General features: G+C 46.8%; 1 protein-coding gene across 3 annotated transcripts in view; it reads left to right on the top strand.

The window, feature by feature from the left end:
* Positions 1–14,938: 14,938 nt before the first annotated feature.
* LOC310789356 (polycomb group RING finger protein 5-A-like) overlaps positions 14,939–24,234 on the top strand; it is a 49,893-nt gene continuing 40,597 nt past the window's right edge. For 2 of the 3 annotated variants that reach the window (XM_083650985.1, XM_083650983.1), the window contains exon 1: positions 14,942–15,081. The gene's annotated coding sequence lies outside the window, so the exon portion shown is untranslated. Of the gene's footprint in view, positions 15,082–24,234 lie in introns of all 3 variants that reach the window. The other variant, XM_083650984.1, reaches the window with a different exon arrangement.

Below are 24,234 nucleotides of genomic sequence, written 5' to 3'. Positions count from 1 at the left end.
TCATGGCATAGATGCTTCGGTTTAATTTTGGTGTAATTTGGAGCCCATCAAAAAAATAGTGTTTTTAGTGTTTTTTTTTTTTTTTTGGTGTATCTCGGGAACGGAATATGCTTGTAATAAACCAAACCGTTTGTAAATCCGTCAAGATTTCAGCGAGTTATGAGTATTTTTGTCTGTGCAGGTCACCAGCTACCATAGAACGTACCAGAAAGGCACTGTAGCAAGATGGCGGCCGTTCAACGACGCTGGTGACTCCGCCTTAAGCCATCTAGCCTTTATATATATCTATGACGTTAGTGGACTGAGCCTTACCCATCATGCATCTTACCAGGCTGTGATGTCATGTTAGTGGACTGAGCCTTACCCATCATGCCTCTTACCAGGCTGTGATGTCATGTTAGTGGACTGAGCCTTACCCATCATGCAGCTGAGTTGAGCTGTCCAGCAGGATCAACCTCCCTCCTCCCGACCACCCGCCCCCCTCTTTCATCTTCCCCCTCTCATCTGCACGCTGTCATTAAAGGGGGATTCCACTCAATTTAAGATTCTGATCCACACGCTGTGAACAGACACGCAGGCTAAACCAGACAGATGCACATTTTTGAGGTGTGTGTGTGTTCATACATATTTGTGCACAGGAATGCCAACCAGTCCCCATGAACAGGTGGAATGGGCGCGGAGATGGGCCTGGCAGTGAGGCATGGCTCGCCAACACCAAAAAGCAGCTACAGACGCATCGCCCTGAACCCGGGGTCAAGGCTATAAGGAGAGGGGAGGGGGGGGGGGGGGGTTTCAAAATAATACAGATAATAATGTGACACACATCTCCACTCCTCCTTCACCATGAGGGGACTCCGCGCTCGGTTACCCAGCACACCCTCCACATGCTTGGATGAAAATAAAGGTGGTTTGGTATTTTCTGACTCAGCTGCTCAGTAGGGTGAAGTCAGCCCGACACTCCGGGATGGGCCTTCTTCTGATTCTCTTCTTCTGTGGTGTTTTATGGCAGCTGGCATCCTTTATGTTGCATTACCGCCTCCTTCTGGATTCATCCCTACATCCTGTAAAACCCGATCCTCCTCTCCACCTCTCCCGTCCCTCCTGGGGACCTCCTCGGGATGGGCCTCCAACACAAACGCTCCTTCGTATCTATGGCCTGGGAGTGGCCATTGGGAGAGAAAAAAAATAGTATAGAGTCGACGATTTACTGTAACGTGCGCACAAGATACAATTTCTTCCCTCCATTTGGTTGAACTGTGCAGTTTAGAAAAGATTAAACTTAAAAGGAAACGTTTAGGTATTGTAGATAGGCCTAGTAAGGATTTGGTATGTTAATATCCATTGTGTGTTTACACTGAATAGATAAGCACATTTACCTTGTGTTTACCTTCTCTCTCTGTTTTGCTCACGGAGATCTCCCATTTCCTCTTCTGGCAAAATCGCTCCATTCTGATGTGTTTTACGTCACAACGGAGCTGCGGAGGTTCTAATGAACTCTGTTCCGTTTCCGAGCGCGGAAGAAATGTTAAATGTGAAAACTGACCAGCGGGGGAGAGGGGAGTGGGGGGCAATCGTTCCCTGGTGCGGAACGGAACGGAACGGAACGGAACGAAAGCAATCGTTCCCAGTGAGTAAACAGCGAGGCTATATTCGAATGGATCAAAACATAATGTTCGGGGGGAGGGGGGGGGGGGGGGGTGTCGGAGCCAGGCTCGGGCCCAAAATTCTGACAAGCCGTAGGGCTCACATTCGGCTCGGGCACAAACATGTAGGGCCCGGGCCGGGCAAATAATAAGCCAGTGATTCGAGGTCTCAGAGCACGACATGAGCTTGATTAAATAATGTACGAAGAATCAACTGCGTTATCTGATCCATTCTTGACTGAGGCAGATATCATCCATAAAAACACATCATTATAATATTGGTGTCAAGCCTACTATCAGAGGCAGAATTCAGAGAGGAGGAAAGAAATAATAGCAGAGAACTGCTGAAAGGGGGAGATGGTGGAGGGGACTCTCAAGAGTTCCAGGAAGTAAGGTCCTGGATTAAGCAGCACTGTCGAGCTGAGCAAAATGGACAGTTTGTGTTGTACTTTGAAAGGGCCTTTTATATTTTTATCAAATTGTACATTATCAGCAGAGTTTCAATGACGTTAACTGGTAAATTCCTAGTTCTCAGTACAACTGGAACGCGGAAAACAAAGAAGACTTTAGGCGATGTCTTTTTACAGGATTTCTGGGTAATGAAGTCCTTCAAACTTTCAAAAGATTCACTTACCCCCTGCAACAAAGTTGCCTGCTGAAGCATGGTCTGCTGTTTGATTGGTTGTGTGTAAATTTAGCAATCTAGGAAGTAAAGCTTCTGAACGTAACTCAAAATACTTTGATATATTTAGCTTCTGTATCCATGTCCTCCTGCGTGTGTTTACACAATAGATGAGGCATGACAGGCGTGTGAACATGAGTCTGTCTTTATTCACAGACAACATGCCCAAATAAACTTATACCAAAACAGACCTGCTGCCATGTCCAAAATATATACAGCAGACTCTCTCTCTCTCTCCCTCCCTCCTCTGTTTTTTCTTTCTGTCACATGTTTCTATTTTACTTTAACCCCTATCTATTGTCTATCTCTTCCTTGTCTTACTGTAACTCCAGTCATGATGGAAATTCCCAAATTCAACCACTAGGAGGCGTTGGTTTGGATGATTGCTTTCTGTGCATGCTCAGATAATATTATACAATAAAAGTGTATACATCAGGTTAAAGAGGATAATGTGTACTTTCAGATATCATGTTATATAAAAACAAATTCCTCATTTTGTAATATGTTTACTCACCATGCCTATTAAAATGATCTTGAGTCTTGAATATTTACTTGTAGTCAATCTTTCAAATGAACAGAAAACTGCGAACATTTCATCAAATCAGTTGTCTCAGAAGGACAAGAATCATTCCTTCACCAGAAGAAGCGGGGCAAATAGAATCCCCACCTTCCTCTATCCAGCTGCAGTACTGTGGAACAGTCTGCCCACAGCCCACTAACATACAAACGGCCACTGGCTTAACCCATACCTGATGCAGCATTTGTGTGCGTATCCCTTTAAGACCGCGAACCGCGTTAACGCGGTTCGTGGTCTTAAAGGGATACGCACACAAATGAGGGATATACATACAAATGCTGCATCAGGTATCAATGGGTTAACCAGTTTTAAAGCCCCATTCAGCAACTTTTCCAAGTTTTGCTAGTGAATGTCACTTCCTGCTTCAGCACTGTACCAGAGATTTTCTTCCACAATTTATTTTCCCATAGACATTTCGTAAAATGCTTATAAAAATAGTTTTACTTGGTCAAACCAAACGCTTCAGCTATATTTGGAATCGGGAGAGACCATAGAACATTTCACTCAGACTAAAACTTAAAACAAAAAACATTGAAAAAATATTTTCTTTAAACACCGCATTTTTTTTACGTTTTGGTCCGAGTGAAATGTTATGCGATCTCTCCTGTTTCTAAATATATCTGTACCGTTTGGTTTGAACAAGTAAAATCATTTTTATAAGCATTTTATATAATGTCTATGGGAAAATAAATGGCGGATGAAATTCTCTGGTACAGTGTTGAAGCAGGAAGTGAGGTTCGACTTTGGCTCTCTATGGAGAAACTGCGCCCTCTCGGTGTAATAGTATCGGTATCGGCATTCAAAGTCAACAAAACAGCGCCAGAAAGCTGTACTGTATGTACATGTTGTAATAATCCATAGTTACGTGAAACGTCATTTTCGTAGCAAATCCGCACCGAGTTACTTCGTTGTTTTCATTAACACAATGCTTCCGCTGTACAGCGCATGCGCACATCTTGCCTCCGGGACGCAGGCACCTTAGTCCCAGGAGAGGCCTTTGGAGGGCGGTGTGTGACCAATAGAGGTGACATTCTCCCTGTTACAAGTCACTCTACCATCTTCAATTACTAAAAAGCTGTTATATTAAAGGAGGACTTACCCCCTAGATATGTATTAGAACAGTGATTTGAAAATACCTATTGAAAAAACCAAGAAATGACATATACTCTTGTCTATACTAGACTCTTTGGCTGTGTTAAGTCAAGATTTTTTTTCGGAAATCGACGCCATTACAGTTTGCATACTGCCTCAAAAATAATTTATTTGAGAGGGGCGATATCTTTATAAATATCATCAACTAGCCAACGCTGGTGGCCTGTATGGAAACAGAAAATCCTGAAATGGTTGATAGTTATATCAATTTGGCCATTCAGTGGCGAACTAGAAATTTAATTATTTTTGTCCCATTTTGTCCCATGTGTGTGTGCGTGGCTTGCATGTGGCTTGTCTAAACTTACGTTAAGAGCCTCGCTGCTCGCAGCACACAGGACACAGTGAGGACAAACCTCTCGCTCTGGGGTAACACAATGCGAGATTTCTCCACGTAATTCCCTCGTCTAACTAGAGATAAACCGCGCAATGAAATCCGTTTTTAATTTGCGTTTTGGGGCTTTTTACCACCTTTTCGTTTTGGGGCACCTCTGATTTTTCCTCTCAGGACGCAGGAGGCAGCGCAGAGCTCTTCTCCTCCTCACACTGTTCCCATGCGAATCCCCCCGAGCAGCACACACACACAGACAGAGCCAGTCGCTCTGCTCTGCTGACTTGATTTCCATAAAAGTTGGCGTTGCTTGTACACAGTGATGATATTATATTAGCCGATATGTTTAGAGAAGCTTTGTCACATTGTCACGTCGTAGTATAGCGTTATATTTTACATGTCCGCTAAACTGCGACGAGATTTGTTTGCGGAAATATCAGACTGCTCTCTCTGCTGCTCTGAGCACAGAGAGCCCAGCTGCTGCTGGCCTGCTGCGCGCGCCCGTGGAGCTTGGGGCTCGTCCATGTAACAGTACGACTCTCGCCTGCCTGGGCTGGAAACAGTGCTTGCAACTCGGACTGATAATATAAACATCATCATTCGAGCTTATCCAGGTAAGATATCAATAAAGTAATGACACATTCAGCGGGAAACTAACTATAATTAAGACATGTGCCAACTTTGACGACGTTTGGTTCAGTATTTTAAGAGCAAACAGATTTTTTTTTACTTCAGTTAGAGCCCTCTGGAGCCTGATACTAAGTAAGGTTTTTCCATCTTGCCTAGTTGTATAGGCTTTGGAGATGCACCAGATGCACGCGCTAAACCCACCGTGACGTCAGGTTGTACCAAATATCCCATTCATTTGAGGGCACAAAAAAAAGCAGTCTTTGACCCTTAGAGGGCGCTTATGCCAGATATGCTGCTGAAAAATGATACAAATGGTAAAATGGCAACAGTTTGGTGTCAAATGTGGAAATTCTGACCAGAATTCTTCACACATCACCCCCAAAGTCATATATATTGGTTAAAAGCTGAAAAAAAGTGTTTTGGAGGTAAGTCCTCCTTTAAGGTGAAAAAGTTACTGATTGGGGCTTTAAGACGTCCTTGCCTAAGTGGCTCTCCGCTTAGGTAACAGCCTGGATTTTTTCCCCTTTTTGTCCCTTTTCTAGTATTGTTTACTGTATCGCCAAACTGCTGTTTTTGCACACGTTTTTGACGTTTTGCACCCTACATTGTACATGTTGCACATCTTGATTGCCAACAGAGGACCACAATGGAAAGAAGTTGGTCGACTTTATCGTGTTTTATCTTCGTCAGAATGGTTTCAATGTTTGTTTTGTTCTAATTGGAGAGAAACTAAGGCAGTATGAACTGTCCAACATGCTGTGGGAAATACAGAACATAAATCAGAATGCATTCATCATTTTCTGTTCAAAAGATACAAATAAATAGCCTACTCTGGGTGGAAAATAAATGTATACTATGATATGCTAAATAGCGCTTGCAAATGCGCTTGCGTTCCCTTTTATAGTACAGGAAGTCCTGCCTCAAACACGATACACAAATCATATCGATATAGCTTATTTTGGCTGCTTCCATTTGATGTTTTCAGGGAACAAAATTGGGGTTGGGGAGATGTTGCGTTATACTTAATTGTCCCCGTGGGGAAATTCATCCTCTGCATTTGACCCATCCTCTACTAGGAACCTTCCTAGAACCAGGAGCAGTGGGCAGCCGCAGTGCAGCGCCCGGGGACCAACTCCAGTTCTATATTAAGCCCATTTTCCGAGTTATTATTTCAAAATCAGTAGTACGCTATGCAAATGAACCATGTTTAACTTCCCGGCATTTTGCCTGGACTGAGAGCTATTGAAACTCACAGGTATAGAGCGAGCACACTCAAAAATAGATAAAAACTCACTCGGGTGCAAAGCAATGAGTCCAGAAGGGATAAAAAGCTGCAGCACTCCAAATGTCCTTTCACAGGTTTTAATGCATCATAGAATATGATCGATCATATTCTAGATATGATCATAGAATCTGCATCATATTTATCGGGGCAGCAGCAGCAACAACACACGTTTCAGCCAACAGGCCCCTTCCTCAGTGCTGAGGAGTTGGCTGAAACACCTCTAGGCCGTGAAGCAAATTGAACGTGGTGGCCAAGCTCGGTATTGCAACTCACGTGACGCCCTGCAGCCCAGAATCAGAAATTCCCAGGCACTTACATGGGGAAAGCAGCAGCTGTAAAACTCAGGGAACATTTTTCTGGGTGTCACTCAAAGTCAGAAATTATTTTAAGAGCCGTTTTTGGAGCTCCCTCTCTCTCTCTATGGCTCTGACCTCTATAACTCTGGAGCTCCCTCTCTCTCTATGGCTCTGGCCTCTATAACTCTGGAGCTCCCTCTCTCTCTATGGCTCTGACCCCTATAACTCTAGAGCTCCCTCTATCTCTATGGCTCTGACCACTATAACTCTAGAGCTCCCTCTCTCTCTATGGCTCTGACCTCTATAACTCTAGAGCTCCCTCTCTCTCTATGGCTCTGACCACTATAACTCTAGAGCTCCCTCTCTCTCTATGGCTCTGACCTCTATAACTCTAGAGCTCCCTCTCTCTCTATGGCTCTGACCACTATAACTCTAGAGCTCCCTCTCTCTCTATGGCTCTGACCCCTATAACTCTAGAGCTCCCTCTATCTCTATGGCTCTGACCACTATAACTCTAGAGCTCCCTCTCTCTCTATGGCTCTGACCTCTATAACTCTAGAGCTCCCTCTCTCTCTATGGCTCTGACCACTATAACTCTAGAGCTCCCTCTCTCTCTATGGCTCTGACCTCTATAACTCTGGAGCTCCCTCTCTCTCTCTATGGCTCTGACCCCTATAACTCTGGAGCTCCCTCTCTCTCTATGGCTCTGACCACTATAACTCTAGAGCTCCCTCTCTCTCTCTATGGCTCTGACCCCTATAACTCTAGAGCTCCCTCTCTCTCTATGGCTCTGACCACTATAACTCTGGAGCTCCCTCTCTCTCTCTCTGGCTCTGACCTCTATAACTCTGGAGCTCCCTCTCTCTCTATGGCTCTGACCACTATAACTCTGGAGCTCCCTCTCTCTCTCTCTGGCTCTGACCTCTATAACTCTGGAGCTCCCTCTCTCTCTCTATGGCTCTGACCACTATAACTCTAGAGCTCCCTCTCTCTCTATGGCTCTGACCTCTATAACTCTAGAGCTCCCTCTCTCTCTATGGCTCTGACCTCTATAACTCTAGAGCTCCCTCTCTCTATATGGCTCTGACCACTATAACTCTAGAGCTCCCTCTCTCTCTATGGCTGTGACCACTATAACTCTGGAGCTCCCTCTCTCTCTATGGCTCTGACCACTATAACTCTGGAGCTCCCTCTCTCTCTATGGCTGTGACCACTATAACTCTAGAGCTCCCTCTCTCTCTCTATGGCTCTGACCACTATAACTCTAGAGCTCCCTCTCTCTCTCTATGGCTCTGACCACTATAACTCTAGAGCTCCCTCTCTCTCTATGGCTCTGACCTCTATAACTCTGGAGCTCCCTCTCTCTCTATGGCTCTGACCACTATAACTCTAGAGCTCCCTCTCTCTCTATGGCTCTGACCTCTATAACTCTGGAGCTCCCTCTCTCTCTATGGCTCTGACCACTATAACTCTAGAGCTCCCTCTCTCTCTATGGCTCTGACCTCTATAACTCTAGAGCTCCCTCTCTCTCTATGGCTCTGACCTCTATAACTCTAGAGCTCCCTCTCTCTCTATGGCTCTGACCTCTATAACTCTGGAGCTCCCTCTCTCTCTATGGCTCTGACCTCTATAACTCTAGAGCTCCCTCTCTCTCTCTATGGCTCTGACCTCTATAACTCTAGAGCTCCCTCTCTCTCTCTATGGCTCTGACCTCTATAACTCTAGAGCTCCCTCTCTCTCTATGGCTCTGACCACTATAACTCTAGAGCTCCCTCTCTCTCTATGGCTCTGACCACTATAACTCTAGAGCTCCCTCTCTCTCTCTATGGCTCTGACCACTATAACTCTAGAGCTCCCTCTCTCTCTATGGCTCTGACCACTATAACTCTAGAGCTCCCTCTCTCTCTCTATGGCTCTGACCACTATAACTCTGGAGCTCCCTCTCTCTCTCTATGGCTCTGACCACTATAACTCTAGAGCTCCCTCTCTCTCTATGGCTCTGACCACTATAACTCTAGAGCTCCCTCTCTCTCTATGGCTCTGACCTCTATAACTCTGGAGCTCCCTCTCTCTCTATGGCTCTGACCTCTATAACTCTAGAGCTCCCTCTCTCTCTATGGCTCTGACCTCTATAACTCTGGAGCTCCCTCTCTCTCTATGGCTCTGACCTCTATAACTCTGGAGCTCCCTCTCTCTCTCTATGGCTCTGACCACTATAACTCTAGAGCTCCCTCTCTCTCTATGGCTCTGACCACTATAACTCTAGAGCTCCCTCTCTCTCTCTATGGCTCTGACCACTATAACTCTAGAGCTCCCTCTCTCTCTATGGCTCTGACCACTATAACTCTAGAGCTCCCTCTCTCTCTCTATGGCTCTGACCACTATAACTCTGGAGCTCCCTCTCTCTCTCTATGGCTCTGACCACTATAACTCTAGAGCTCCCTCTCTCTCTATGGCTCTGACCACTATAACTCTAGAGCTCCCTCTCTCTCTATGGCTCTGACCTCTATAACTCTGGAGCTCCCTCTCTCTCTCTATGGCTCTGACCACTATAACTCTGGAGCTCCCTCTCTCTCTCTATGGCTCTGACCACTATAACTCTAGAGCTCCCTCTCTCTCTATGGCTCTGACCTCTATAACTCTGGAGCTCCCTCTCTCTCTCTATGGCTCTGACCACTATAACTCTAGAGCTCCCTCTCTCTCTATGGCTCTGACCTCTATAACTCTGGAGCTCCCTCTCTCTCTCTATGGCTCTGACCACTATAACTCTGGAGCTCCCTCTCTCTCTCTATGGCTCTGACCACTATAACTCTAGAGCTCCCTCTCTCTCTATGGCTCTGACCTCTATAACTCTGGAGCTCCCTCTCTCTCTCTATGGCTCTGACCACTATAACTCTAGAGCTCCCTCTCTCTCTATGGCTCTGACCACTATAACTCTAGAGCTCCCTCTCTCTCTATGGCTCTGACCACTATAACTCTAGAGCTCCCTCTCTCTCTATGGCTCTGACCACTATAACTCTAGAGCTCCCTCTATCTCTATGGCTCTGACCACTATAACTCTAGAGCTCCCTCTCTCTCTCTATGGCTCTGACCACTATAACTCTGGAGCTCCCTCTATATGGCTCTGACCTCTATAACTCTGGAGCTCCCCCTCTCTCTATGGCTCTGACCTCTATAACTCTGGAGCTCCCTCTCTCTCTCTATGGCTCTGGCCTCTATAACTCTGGAGCTCCCTCTCTCTCTATGGCTCTGTCCACTATAACTCTGGAACTCCCTCTCTCTCTATGGCTCCGGCCTCTATAACTCTGGAGCTCTCTCTCTCTCTATGGCTCTGGCCTCTATAACTCTGGAGCTCCCTCTCTCTCTCTATGGCTCTGACCTCTATAGGAGCTCCCTCTCTCTATGGCTCTGGTCACTATAACTCTGGAGCTCCCTCTCTCTCAATATGGCTCTGGTCACTATAATTCTGGAGCTCCCTCTCTCTCTATGGCTCTGGTCACTATAACTCTGGAGCTCCCTCTCTCTCTCTCTGGTTCTGACCTCTATAGGAGCTCCCTCTCTCTCTATGGCTCTGGTCACTATAACTCTGGAGCTCCCTCTCTCTCTCTATCATGGCCTCTATAACTCTGGAGCTCCCTCTCTCTCTCTCTGGCCTCTATAACTCTGGAGCTCCCTCTCTCTCTATGGCTCTGGCCACTATTACTCTGGAGCTCCCTCTCTCTCTCTATGGCTCTGACCTCTATAACTCTGGAGCTCCCTCTCTCGCTCTCTATATGTATGGCTCTGACCTCTATAACTCTGCAGCTCCCTCTCTCGCTCTCTGACCTCTATAACTCTGGAGCTCCCTCTCTCTCTATGGCTCTGGCCACTATAACTCTGGAGCTCCCTCTCTCTCTCTATGGCTCTGGCCACTATAACTCTGGAGCTCCCTCTCTCTCTCTATGGCTCTGACCACTATAACTCTGGAGCTCCCTCTCTCTCTCTATGGCCTCTATAACTCTGGAGCTCCCTCTCTCTCTCTGGCCTCTATAACTCAGGAGCTCCCTCTCTCTCTCTCTGGCCTCTATAACTCTGGCGCTCCCTCTCTCTCTATCTGGCCTCTATAACTCTGGAGCTCCCTCTCTCTCTATCTGGCCTCTATAACTCTGGAGCTCCCTCTCTCTCTATGGCTCTGACCTCTATAACTCTGGAGCTCCCTCTCTCTCTATGGCTCTGACCTCTATAACTCTGGAGCTCCCTCCCTCTCTCTCTCTGGCCTCTATAACTCTGGAGCTCCCTCTCTCTCTATCTGGCCTCTATAACTCTGGAGCTCCCTCTCTCTCTCTCTCGGGCCTCTATAACTCTGGAGCTCCCTCTCTCTCTCTCTCTGGCCTCTATAACTCTGGAGCTCCCTCTCTCTCTCTCTATGGCTCTGACCTCTATAACTCTGGAGCTCCCTCTCTCTCTCTCTCTGGCCTCTATAACTCTGGAGCTCCCTCTCCCTCTCTCTCTCTCTGGCCTCTATAACTCTGGGCCTGGGCTCGCTCATGAATGCAAGCAGACATGTCACATTACCTTGGGCCGCACATCACAGAAGCAAAACCATAAAAAAAACTCAAAAATGCTTCATGTGCCAATGAGTGGCTTATTCAAATGAATGGGCGTGTCCTACCCTATCCAGGATGAATGTAGAACAAGTTTTTAGGCACATAATATATGCTGGGTGAGAAACTTTCATTGGAATGAATGGGTCGCCATCTTGCTGCAGGTTTAATTATGGCTCCATGGTCAAAGTTTTGGAATGAAAATGTTCATAAATATGAATCACGCTTGTGCAGATATTAACTCATTCACTGCCAACAACGTATGAACACGTTTTCAGAATCCAGCTGTTCCCTGCCAACAACGTGTTTACACGTTTTTGGCATCGATTTTTTTTTTTTGACGGTGGGTTGTGCATCTAAGCCTTTTACATCTCTTATATAATTATTGGAGCCACCGAACGTTTACAACCCATTCCACCGACCCACTAAGTGGCAACAGTGCTCTCCTTGCTAGAGGAAGGAAAGCATTTTTTTAACTTGTCAAGCCATTCTCAGCCCAGCCATTCTCCTTTTCGCGCTGATTGCTGGCGATGCGGGATTGCAAATTTACATAATAGATTCAGCCGATCTACTATGATCGGGTGATAGATTACAGGTGCAGGAACACACTTTGAAACACGCAGCATAAATATGACCAGAATCGCAAAAGCTTCTCTCAACCAAAACTCCAAACGAGCGAGTCCCTCCCGACTTCCTCAAACAGCGGCCCAGACATGCAGCAGCAAAGCACTGACTGGTGACAAGCTTGTCCGCCCACGGAGGGCGGAGTTGAAGCAACTCGAGAGGGAGGGAGAGAGAGAGAGAGAGAGGGAGGGAGAGCGAGAGGGAGGGAGAGAGAGAGAGAGAGCGAGAGGGGGAGGGAGAGAGAGAGAGAGAGAGCCAAAAATGAATGGTTAAAGTGACCGTCCCATCCAATTTCACAAAAAGCCGTTTATCTCTGAATATTCTTTTTCACGCTAAAACCATGCTGTATTCAACTGCTAATGCTTACATAACTACTAACTCTACAAACTAACTCTTTTAGACAGAGAAAGTACACATTCTATTAGTACTTTTGAGATATTGTATGTTCACAAACTCCAAGCTGAAACGAATCCTCGGCTCTTATAAAATGAGCCATAATCCTCAAAAAACGGCTTGGCAGAAGCTAGCTACAGCAAAGAAAAACGTCTGGCAGTCAATGTGTTAAAGGTTTCACCTCCTAAACCATGGCTGACCAATTTGGGGCCTGCGGGCCAAACTTGGCCCACGGTCAGTTTGTTTTGGCCCTCCATGGTTTTGAAAGAAAAAAAATCATTGCAAATATTACTGTCTTTCAGAGGCTGTGGTGGGCTTATTTTTAAAGCTAGCTTGATGATACATTTACCATATCAAATTAGAAGACCTATTTTAGACATAATTTAATGTCATTTCACATAAGAACATTTATTTTTGGCCCACGGCCATCCATCCAGATTAATTTAGGTCCTTCATAGGAGAGAATTTGGGCACCTCTGTCCTAAACGTACTTCACAATAATAATAAAAAAACATCCTGTTAGTTGTCAGTGGAAAGCTTTGAATTTGAAGGCACTGTGCAGGAAATTGACTTAAAAGTTCTAACTTGACACTGTCAAGACGCCGGGACGCGGACACCAACAATGCAGGAACAGGCTTTCAGAGGGCGGTGTTGGAATGACAGATACTATGATATAGAGATAGTATTACAGACTGTACAGTACAGTAGTATTACAGATACTATACTATACTATACTATACTATACTATACTATACTATAAGTCACTGTACCATCAAAATCGGTAAATAAGTTACTTAATGGGGCTTTAAATTCAGTCTTCTAATCTAGTGGAACAAATCCAGTCACTATATATCAAACACAAGATCTCAAACCTTTTTCAATTCATTAAAGTACTGTACAAGTCAGAGTCAAGTCACCAGAACCAGAGTCAAATCACGTCACAAGTCTTCTCTTCATGCATCAAGTCAAGTCTCAAGTCTTCTCTTCCTGCATCAAGTCAAGTCTCAAGTCTTCTCTTCATGCATCAAGTCAAGTCTCTAGTCTTCTCTTCATGCATCAAGTCAAGTCTCAAGTCTTCTCTTCATGCATCAAGTCAAGTCTCAAGTCTTCTCTTCATGCATCAAGTCAAGTCTCAAGTCTTCTCTTCCTGCATCAAGTCAAGTCTCAAGTCTTCTCTTCCTGCATCAAGTCAAGTCTCAAGTCTTCTCTTCCTGCATCAAGTCAAGTCTCAAGTCTTCTCTTCCTGCATCAAGTCAAGTCTCAAGTCTTCTCTTCCTGCATCAAGTCAAGTCTCAAGTCTTCTCTTCATGCATCAAGTCAAGTCTCAAGTCTTCTCTTCATGCATCAAGTCAAGTCTCAAGTCTTCTCTTCCTGCATCAAGTCAAGTCTCAAGTATTCTCTTCCTGCATCAAGTCAAGTCTCAAGTCTTCTCTTCCTGCATCAAGTCAAGTCTCAAGTCTTCTCTTCATGCATCAAGTCAAGTCTCAAGTCTTCTCTTCATGCATCAAGTCAAGTCTCAAGTCTTCTCTTCATGCATCAAGTCAAGTCTCAAGTCTTCTCTTCATGCATCAAGTCAAGTCTCAAGTCTTCTCTTCATGCATCAAGTCAAGTCTCAAGTCTTCTCTTCATGCATCAAGTCAAGTCTCAAGTCTTCTCTTCATGCATCAAGTCAAGTGTCAAGTCTTCTCTGCATGCATCAAGTCAAGTCTCAAGTCTTCTCTTCATGCATCAAGTCAAGTCTCAAGTCTTCTCTTCATGCATCAAGTCAAGTCTCAAGTCTTCTCTTCCTGCATCAAGTCATGACACAAGTATATTTAATAAATGCAATTCAAATTAAAGTAATTCTTGTTTTCCTGGAGCTGGTTCCTCTGAAGGTTCACATCTAGAGTTGGATGTTTCTTTGTTGTCAGTCGGTCTGCAGACTGATAATCTGATAATCCCTCCTTCAATCTCACTTTTATATTATGTAATGATGCTTCATCTTCATCTATCTATGTCCTTGACCTCCCTTTAGACATTATCCCTTTGTTTTTTCTTTGCTTGTATGCTATTAGTGCTCATACTCTTATTCTTATTGTCATTGTTATTAGTAGTAGTAGTCTTTTTTTTTTTTTTTTTTTTTTTTTTTTTTTTTTTTTTTTTACAAATTACAATTACTTAAAAGTTTTGATTGCTTACAACACAGTTTGTTTTGTAATCAGTAACAACTTTATTTTATTTTAATAGCCTATACAGTTGTTAACATCAGTAACTAGCTAGTTGTGCTTTTCTTCATAACTTAACTCAGTGTGACTCTACTGGGTGAGATGTATGAATGAATCTCATTAATATTCCCTCAGCCTGTGTGCGTGTGTTGTGTAGTGTGTGTGTGTGTGTGTGTGTGTGTAGTGTAGTGTGTGTGTGTTGTGTTGTGTGTGTGTGTGTGTGTTGTGTAGTGTGTGTGTGTATGTTGTGTTGTGTTGTGTAGTGTGTGTGATGTGTTGTGTTGTGTTGTGTAGTGTGTGTGTGTGTGTGTGTGTGTGTGTGTGTGTGTGTGTGTGTGTGTGTGTGTGTGTGGGGTGTGTGAGTGAGACAGCAGATAGGACGCTGTGTCGGCCGGGGCCAATAGAGTCAGTCAGTTACACAAGCGCTTTCAGTTTGCCAGCCCAGCCCAGCCCAGCCCAGCCTGCATGGTGGCTCCCCGCCCCCCTGCTCTCTCTCTCTGCTCTCTGCCTGGCTGTGGCTGGCTGCTGCTGGGCGGACTGGGGCCGATCGGAGCCGACCAGTTCCGTATTCTCTGCCCGAGTTCTTCCAGCCAGCACACAGACTACAGAGCGGTGTCATGGTGGACTCTCCAGCCCAGCTTCGGCATCCACAACTCTGAGGGCAGACCGCAAAGTGAGCAGGCGGTAGGAAGGCTTCCTATTTCTTATTATCTTATTTCTCACACATGCGCGTTTCACACGGATGGCGAAAGCATCCGCGTACAGCCAAACTTTGACGCTGCTGCTGGACCAATCCCCCCCCCCCCCTCTCTCTCTCTCTCTCTCTCCTCTCTCTCTCTGTGTACGTGTGTCTCTCTACCCCCCCCCCAGCCCTCCTCTCTCTCCCTCCCCTGAAACGCAAAGTGCGTCGCATGTCAAAAATGCCGAACGCACCGCAGCGAGCACGCACGTGTGTTGTTGCCATCAGACTGTCGATTTATGGCCGTGACTTGTTCGCCTGCTCGACAACTTTTAACGTCGATACGTCGTGCGTGTGCGTTTGTGTGTGTGTGTGTGCGTGTGCACGCGTAGCAGCGTATTTCTGCGCGCACACGTGTATGTATAGGCTAGCCTACACGAGCGTGCGTGTGCGTGTAGCCTATGTCCGTGTAGCCTGTACGCGTGCGCGTGTCGTCCATTGATGTTGTTTTGACACACAGGTGACGTAGACCGTGACGCGCCTAACGATGAGATAAGCAGATCCGCTCCATGTGAATAAATAACACGCCTCCTCTCTCTCTGTGTGTGTGTGTGTGTGTGTGTGTGTGTGTGTGTGTGTGTGTGTGTGTGTGTGTGTGTGTGTGTGTGTGTGTGTGTGTGTGTGTGTGTGTGTGTGTGTGTGTGTGTGTGTGTGTGTGTGTGTGTGTGTGTCATTGACAAACACTGAGGGGATTTCTGAGCTGCGCACTTGAGATTTTTCTAGCGAAAGAAAAGCGCCCCACGCTGAAGCAAAGAATCACTCCTCACTCTGTTTCAGTTTCTACACCGAGAGCTGTGTGAGTGCAGGGAAAACCCACAGATAGCTACACCTTCACATTTTGTTACACAGACTTTACCCACATGTACGACATGAATCAGGATGTTTTTACATGAAGATATAGGCTAATATTATATTATAATAAATGTAGCGTACGATAATAATATTCTTGTAATAATCTTAAATGCACCTATGCTCAGATGCGAATTCATATTGGACTTCATCTACCATGGTGACACTGTATTCCAATAATATTCCCACAGGGACTTACTGAGTCTGTGATACTACATAATGAGTTTATAGTGACCATGCTGCACTTTATGGTATATTATCTGTTATAGTGTCACCACCATGATCTCACTACTATCATCAGGCAACTGGCGGCTCCGCAGCATGAGCTGCGTCTGTGTGCACATTACGTAGCCCGCGGTGTGTGGCCGGCGTATGCGAGCACGTAGCGCATAGCGTGCGACTGCGAGCGCATAGCATGCGACCTGCGTCTGCGAGCGCATTGCGCGAGACCTGCGTCTGCAAGCACACGTAGCGGGTAGCCTGAGACCTGCGTCTGCAAGCACACGTAGCGGGTAGCCTGAGACCTGCGTCTCTGAGCATGTAGTGCGTAGCCTGAGACCTGCATCTGTGAGCATGTAACGCGTAGCCTGAGACCTGCATCTGTGAGCATGTAGTGCGTAGCCTGAGACCTGCATCTGTGAGCATGTAGTGCGTAGCCTGAGACCTGCATCTGTGAGCATGTAGCGCGTAGCCTGAGACCTGCATCTGTGAGCATGTAGCGCGTAGCCTGAGACCTGCATCTGTGAGCATGTAGCGCGTAGCCTGAGACCTGCATCTGTGAGCATGTAGTGCGTAGCCTGAGACCTGCATCTGTGAGCATGTAGCGCGTAGCTTGAGACCTGCATCTGTGAGCATGTAGTGCGTAGCCTGAGACCTGCATCTGTGAGCATGTAGCGCGTAGCCTGAGACCTGCATCTGTGAGCATGTAGCGCGTAGCCTGAGACCTGCATCTGTGAGCATGTAGCGCGTAGCATGAGACCTGCATCTGTGAGCATGTAGTGCGTAGCCTGAGACCTGCATCTGTGAGCATGTAGCGCGTAGCATGAGACCTGCATCTGTGAGCATGTAGTGCGTAGCCTGAGACCTGCATCTGTGAGCATGTAGCACGTAGCCTGAGACCTGCATCTGTGAGCATGTAGTGCGTAGCCTGAGACCTGCATCTGTGAGCATGTAGCGCGTAGCCTGAGACCTGCATCTGTGAGCATGTAGCGCGTAGCCTGAGACCTGCATCTGTGAGCATGTAGCGCGTAGCCTGAGACCTGCATCTGTGAGCATGTAGCGCGTAGCCTGAGACCTGCATCTGTGAGCATGTAGCGCGTAGCCTGAGACCTGCATCTGTGAGCATGTAGCGCGTAGCCTGAGACCTGCATCTGTGAGCATGTAGTGCATAGCCTGAGACCTGCGTCTGTGAGCACGTAGTGCATAGCATGAGACCTGCGTCTGTGAGCACGTAGTGCGTAGCCTGAGACCTGCGTCTGTGAGCACGTAGTGCATAGCATGAGACCTGCGTCTGCGAGCACGTAGTGCGTAGCCTGAGACCTGCGTCTGTGAGCACGTAGTGCGTAGCCTGAGACCTGCGTCTGTGAGCACGTAGTGCATAGCATGAGACCTGCGTCTGCGAGCACACGTAGTGCATAGCATGAGACCTGCGTCTGCGAGCACGTAGTGTGTACCATGAGATCTGCGTCTGTGAGCACGTAGCGCGTAGCCTGAGACCTGCTTCTGCAAGCACACGTAGCGTGTAGCCTGAGACCTGCGTCTGTGGGCACGTAGCATGCAACCTGCGTCTGTGAGTGCGTAGCATGAGACCTGCGTCTGTAAGCGCGTAACATGCGACCTGCGTCTATAAGCGCGTAGCATGCTACCTGCGTCTGCGAGCACGTAGCGTGCGACCTGCGTGTAGCGTGCGACCTGCCTCTGTGAACGTGTAGCATGCTACCTGCGTCTGCGAGCACGTAGCGTGCGACCTGCGTGTAGCGTGCGACCTGCCTCTGTGAACGTGTAGCATGCTACCTGCGTCTGCGAGCACGTAGCGTGCGACCTGCGTGTAGCGTGCGACCTGCCTCTGTGAACGTGTAGCATGCTACCTGCGTCTGCGAGCACGTAGCGTGCGACCTGCGTGTAGCGTGCGACCTGCATCTGTGAACGTGTAGCATGCTACCTGCGTCTGCGAGCACGTAGCGTGCGACCTGTGCATAGCATGAGACCTGCGTCTGTGAGCACGTAGTGCATAGCATGAGACCTGCGTCTGCGAGCACGTAGTGCGTAGCCTGAGACCTGCGTCTGTGAGCACGTAGTGCATAGCATGAGACCTGCGTCTGCGAGCACGTAGTGTGTACCATGAGATCTGCGTCTGTGAGCACGTAGCGCGTAGCCTGAGACCTGCTTCTGCAAGCACACGTAGCGTGTAGCCTGAGACCTGCGTCTGTGGGCACGTAGCATGCAACCTGCGTCTGTGAGTGCGTAGCATGAGACCTGCGTCTGTAAGCGCGTAGCATGCGACCTGCGTCTATAAGCGCGTAGCATGCTACCTGCGTCTGCGAGCACGTAGCGTGCGACCTGCGTGTAGCGTGCGACCTGCCTCTGTGAACGTGTAGCATGCTACCTGCGTCTGCGAGCACGTAGCGTGCGACCTGCGTGTAGCGTGCGACCTGCATCTGTGAACGTGTAGCATGCTACCTGCGTCTGCGAGCACGTAGCGTGCGACCTGCGTGTAGCGTGCGACCTGCCTCTGTGAACGTGTAGCATGCTACCTGCGTCTGCGAGCACGTAGCGTGCGACCTGCGTGTAGCGTGCGACCTGCCTCTGTGAACGTGTAGCATGCTACCTGCGTCTGCGAGCACGTAGCGTGCGACCTGCGTGTAGCGTGCGACCTGCATCTGTGAACGTGTAGCATGCTACCTGCGTCTGCGAGCACGTAGCGTGCGACCTGCGTGTAGCGTGCGACCTGCCTCTGTGAACGTGTAGCATGCTACCTGCGTCTGCGAGCACGTAGCGTGCGACCTGCGTGTAGCGTGCGACCTGCCTCTGTGAACGTGTAGCATGCTACCTGCGTCTGCGAGCACGTAGCGTGCGACCTGCGTGTAGCGTGCGACCTGCCTCTGTGAACGTGTAGCATGCTACCTGCGTCTGCGAGCACGTAGCGTGCGACCTGTGTGTAGCGTGCGACCTGCATCTGTGAACGTGTAGCATGCTACCTGCGTCTGCGAGCACGTAGCGTGCGACCTGCGTGTAGCGTGCGACCTGCCTCTGTGAACGTGTAGCATGCTACCTGCGTCTGCGAGCACGTAGCGTGCGACCTGCGTGTAGCGTGCGACCTGCATCTGTGAACGTGTAGCATGCTACCTGCGTCTGCGAGCACGTAGCGTGCGACCTGCGTGTAGCGTGCGACCTGCCTCTGTGAACGTGTAGCATGCTACCTGCGTCTGCGAGCACGTAGCGTGCGACCTGTGTGTAGCGTGCGACCTGCATCTGTGAACGTGTAGCATGCTACCTGCGTCTGCGAGCACGTAGCGTGCGACCTGCGTGTAGCGTGCGACCTGCCTCTGTGAACGTGTAGCATGCTACCTGCGTCTGCGAGCACGTAGCGTGCGACCTGCGTGTAGCGTGCGACCTGCATCTGTGAACGTGTAGCATGCTACCTGCGTCTGCGAGCACGTAGCGTGCGACCTGCGTGTAGCGTGCGACCTGCATCTGTGAACGTGTAGCATGCTACCTGCGTCTGCGAGCACGTAGCGTGCGACCTGTGTGTAGCGTGCGACCTGCATCTGTGAACGTGTAGCATGCTACCTGCGTCTGCGAGCACGTAGCGTGCGACCTGTGTGTAGCGTGCGACCTGCATCTGTGAACGTGTAGCATGCTACCTGCGTCTGCGAGCACGTAGCGTGCGACCTGTGTGTAGCGTGCGACCTGCATCTGTGAACGTGTAGCATGCTACCTGCGTCTGCGAGCACGTAGCGTGCGACCTGTGTGTAGCGTGCGACCTGCATCTGTGAACGTGTAGCATGCTACCTGCGTCTGCGAGTGTGTAGCGTGCGACCTGTGTGTAGCGTGCGACCTGCATCTGTGAACGTGTAGCATGCTACCTGCGTCTGCGAGCACGTAGCGTGCGTCCTGCAGGCGAGCACGCGCAACCAAGAGATGCTAGAAAGGAGCGTGCAATATTTATAATATTCCTAAGGACCTGTAGTGTGTCTGTGATCTGTCTGTAGTGCACGTTACCTGCCGTGATAATATTCTAATACTGTACTCCTATACTACTATAGACTCAAAGTGTGTCTGTGGTTGTCGATAGTGAGTTTATACTAGTGACCTTGTTGTACTTTGACATTTTTTAATCTCCTTTGTATCACTACAATATGCTTACCATATACTGTAGTGTAGCGTGTCTGTGTGGTATGCAATGATGCCGTTATGCTGACTTAAGCCTAATTTCTACTTATTGGAAAGTGTCGCTCAACACACATGGTTGCCGACAATAAATAAAGTGTTGCTGTTGCAATCAATGTCAATTTTAACCCGTAGTGAGTCGACATTCTGATTTTTTGTTACTAAGTAATACAACATTTATTTTATTTTGAAGGTAAAAACGTCTAGCTTCCTGTATTCTGTATAATTCTAGTAGGTTTGAGGCATTTTAGGACTGAACATAGCAAAGACCTGTTTTGTTTGTACTGCTTGCGACTAGGGATGCAACGGTATGAGTTTTTGACGGTATGATAACCTTGGACAAAAATACCACGGTTTCACGGTATCGCGGTATCGCGGACCTTTATGTGTAAAAAATGCCAATGAACAAAATTTATTTTATTTTTAACAGTTTGCTGAATTGTGGACTGAGAAAAAATGTTAATGTAACCTCCAACTGTAATTACAGTTAACTGGCAAGTAGCTATGTGTTAATATAGTTTGTTATTATACTATGTTAATATAGTACTGTTCTTACTTATAAATGTAAACGATTTAATCTAATTAATTTGATGTGAAACTAAAACATCATAATAATATCAAATACACGCTTCTCTTTTGTAATGGGTGAACACTGGACACAATTATTGTTTCCTCACACACACAGACACAGCCTCTGTCCCTGTTTCTGTCTCTCTCTCTCTCTCTCTCTCTCACTCACACACACAAAGTTTGTGCATACGTTTCCACTGACTGAGGTTGGAGGAGTCTTTCGTCATTCTCTAATGTTACTTCTCTTCAGTGCAATACGTTTTGATAACGACCTGCTGTACAGCGCCGTTCGCTCAGTCAACTAACGTTAACTTTAGTGGAGAAAGATAGCTGGTGTTAGCTAGCTAATTAGCCATGTTAGCTGCCTCAGTAGGTAACGTTAGCATAGAGAGAGCATTTATCTGACGTTTGTTAGCTACTCCTCAAACCTGCGGGTGGAAATAGTTTATGTCCAATGCGATGTATGTTGAAGCAAGACAACGTTTTAATGTAGCTTGAATTTGACAAATAACGACGGGTCGTGCTCACGCAGATCTAAGCCCTGGCCATCCTAGGCTCAACGCGAGACTCATCAGTCATTCTGATGAGTCTCGCGTTGAGGCTATGGCCATCTGTGATTTTACAATAGCCGAAATATTCCCATACAGCCGACGTCGTCTTTTTAGATGGGGGGAAAGTTCAGGGGGGTCCTTCCTTGCGTTCTCCTGCTTTATCACACACACTGTTGTAAACACAGTCAAGGGCAGCTCCTCACTACTGTGCGTCTAGGTAGGCATGCAGCAAGGGGGAGGGGCCGCGTAAGCTGCACTCTGCAAGCAACCGGCACGTTGTTTTGGGGAAACAGCTGATACCGTGGAGAAGGTATGACGGCAAATCTTAGTGGTTTTGATACCGTGACTTTTTCAAACCGGGGTATACCTTCAAACCGGAAACCGCTGCATCCCTACTTGCGACTCGAGGAAATCGATGCATCTGGGCGTGAGTTGTAGCGTTGTTTAATGAATTACTTACTAACGTTATGCGCAAACGATTATATGCCGTGAACGTTAGGCAGTTATCGCCCATTATGTATTTTTAGTTTTCACAACTGTGTGGTCATGCCCAAATTCCCCCACCCCCGCCGCCCGCCCCCTCTCTACTTTACAAACTCTGCGGAGGTGCTACTCATGTGTGAATGCAACATGCCTCATGTGTTAAAGGGTACACTTCACCTATCATCCGGGGCAGGCTCAGTGGGGGGCAACCCTGACCTGATCCGGAGTTCATGTGTGAAAGTGGCTTATGTGACGTAGTCAGCGACACTAGAAATGTCACTAGGTAGCAGACACTGCTCGCCGACACTTGAAAGTGTCGACTCAAGTCCTCATTTCTGTCAGCGACGGTTTCAAAAGTGTCGCCAGACCAAGCATAAATCGGGCTTTAGTGTCACATCAGACAAGTCTGTTTTTCATGAGCTAAAATATTTTTTTCACACACACACACACACACACACACACACACACACACACACACACACACACACACACACACACACACACACACACACACACACACACACACACACACACAAACGTATCTCAATGTTTTCTCTTAAATTAACTGTAACAAAGTCAAGTCTTCCGAATAATACAATTGTTGCATGTTGCGGAACTTAAATTCTTGTTCTTGTTCTTGTTCTGTCTTGTACTAAATTGGTGAAAGTTATATGGGGATGCAGTCTTGAATACAGTCTACCTGCCAAACTAATACTGTAGTTTACTTCTGTAATTGTTATTATGGATAATACTATGGATAATTATTACTATTTTGTTCTAGCCTGTAATCAGGGAATGGGACAAAGGAGTGAGTCAGACCTGAATGGTGATTTACTGGCTGGCTGACTTCATTTACTGTAACTGCAGTCTGGGGTTCCAGCCTGCAGGCTGCAGAAGCAACCACATCACACAAATAGCTTATAAATAGCGTTGCACAATGAACACGAAACTTCCCAGTGGTTTTGAACGCATCACCACCAAACTCAGCAGTCATATCTGTATCTGTTTGACAGAGGAAAACCCACATTCATTCAAATCCATCAAAGGGGGATTGAATGGGGCCACGCTGGAGAGCACTTAGCTATTCATAGCAATGGTAATTCATAGATGCAGGCATGTAGGTCAAAACTGTGACAATGTTGTTGGATGGATGTCTATGTCTCTGTGTTAAATGATGTCCATGTCTCTGTGTTATATGATGTCCATGTCTCTGTGTTAAATGATGTCCATGTCTCTGTGTTAAATGATGTCCATGTCTCTGTGTTAAATGATGTCTATGTATCTGTGTTATATGATGTCCATGTCTCTGTGTTATATGATGTCCATGTCTCTGTGTTATATGATGTCCATGTCTCTGTGTTATATGATGTCCATGTCTCTGTGTTAAATGATGTCCATGTCTCTGTGTTACAGTATATGATGTCCATGTCTCTGTGTTAAATGATGTCCATGTCTCTGTGTTAAATGATGTCCATGTCTCTGTGTTAAATGATGTCCATGTCTCTGTGTTAAATGATGTCCATGTCTCTGTGTTATATGATGTCCATGTCTCTGTGTTAAATGATGTCCATGTCTCTGTGTTATATGATGTCCATGTCTCTGTGTTAAATGATGTCCATGTCTCTGTGTTAAATGATGTCCATGTCTGTGTGTTAAATGATGTCCATGTCTCTGTGTTATATGATGTCCATGTCTCTGTGTTAAATGATGTCCATGTCTCTGTGTTAAATGATGTCCATGTCTCCATGTAAAACGATGTCCATGTCTCTGTGTTGAATGATGTCCACGTCTCTGTGTTAAATGATGTCCACGTCTCTGTGTTAAATGATGTCCATGTCTCTGTGTTAAATGATGTCCATGTCTCTGTGTTAAATGATGTCCACGTCTCTGTGTTAAATGATGTCCACGTCTCTGTGTTAAATGATGTCCATGTCTCTGTTAAATGATGTCCATGTCTCTGTGTTAAATGATGTCCATGTCTCTGTGTTGAATGATGTCCATGTCTCTGTGTTAAATGATGTCCATGTCTCTGTGTTAAATGATGTCCACGTCTCTGTGTTAAATGATGTCCATGTCTCTGTGTTAAATGATGTCCACGTCTCTGTGTTAAATGATGTCCATGTCTCTGTGTTAAATGATGTCCATGTCTCTGTGTTAAATGATGTCCATGTCTCTGTGTTAAATGATGTCTATGTCTCTGTGTTATATGATGTCCATGTCTCTGTGTTAAATGATGTCCATGTCTCTGTGTTATAT

The sequence above is a fragment of the Poromitra crassiceps genome (genome assembly GCF_964638095.1).
Source record: "Poromitra crassiceps genome assembly, chromosome: 14".
NCBI lineage: Eukaryota > Metazoa > Chordata > Actinopteri > Beryciformes > Melamphaidae > Poromitra > Poromitra crassiceps.
This window is presented reverse-complemented; position numbering and strand designations above follow the sequence as displayed.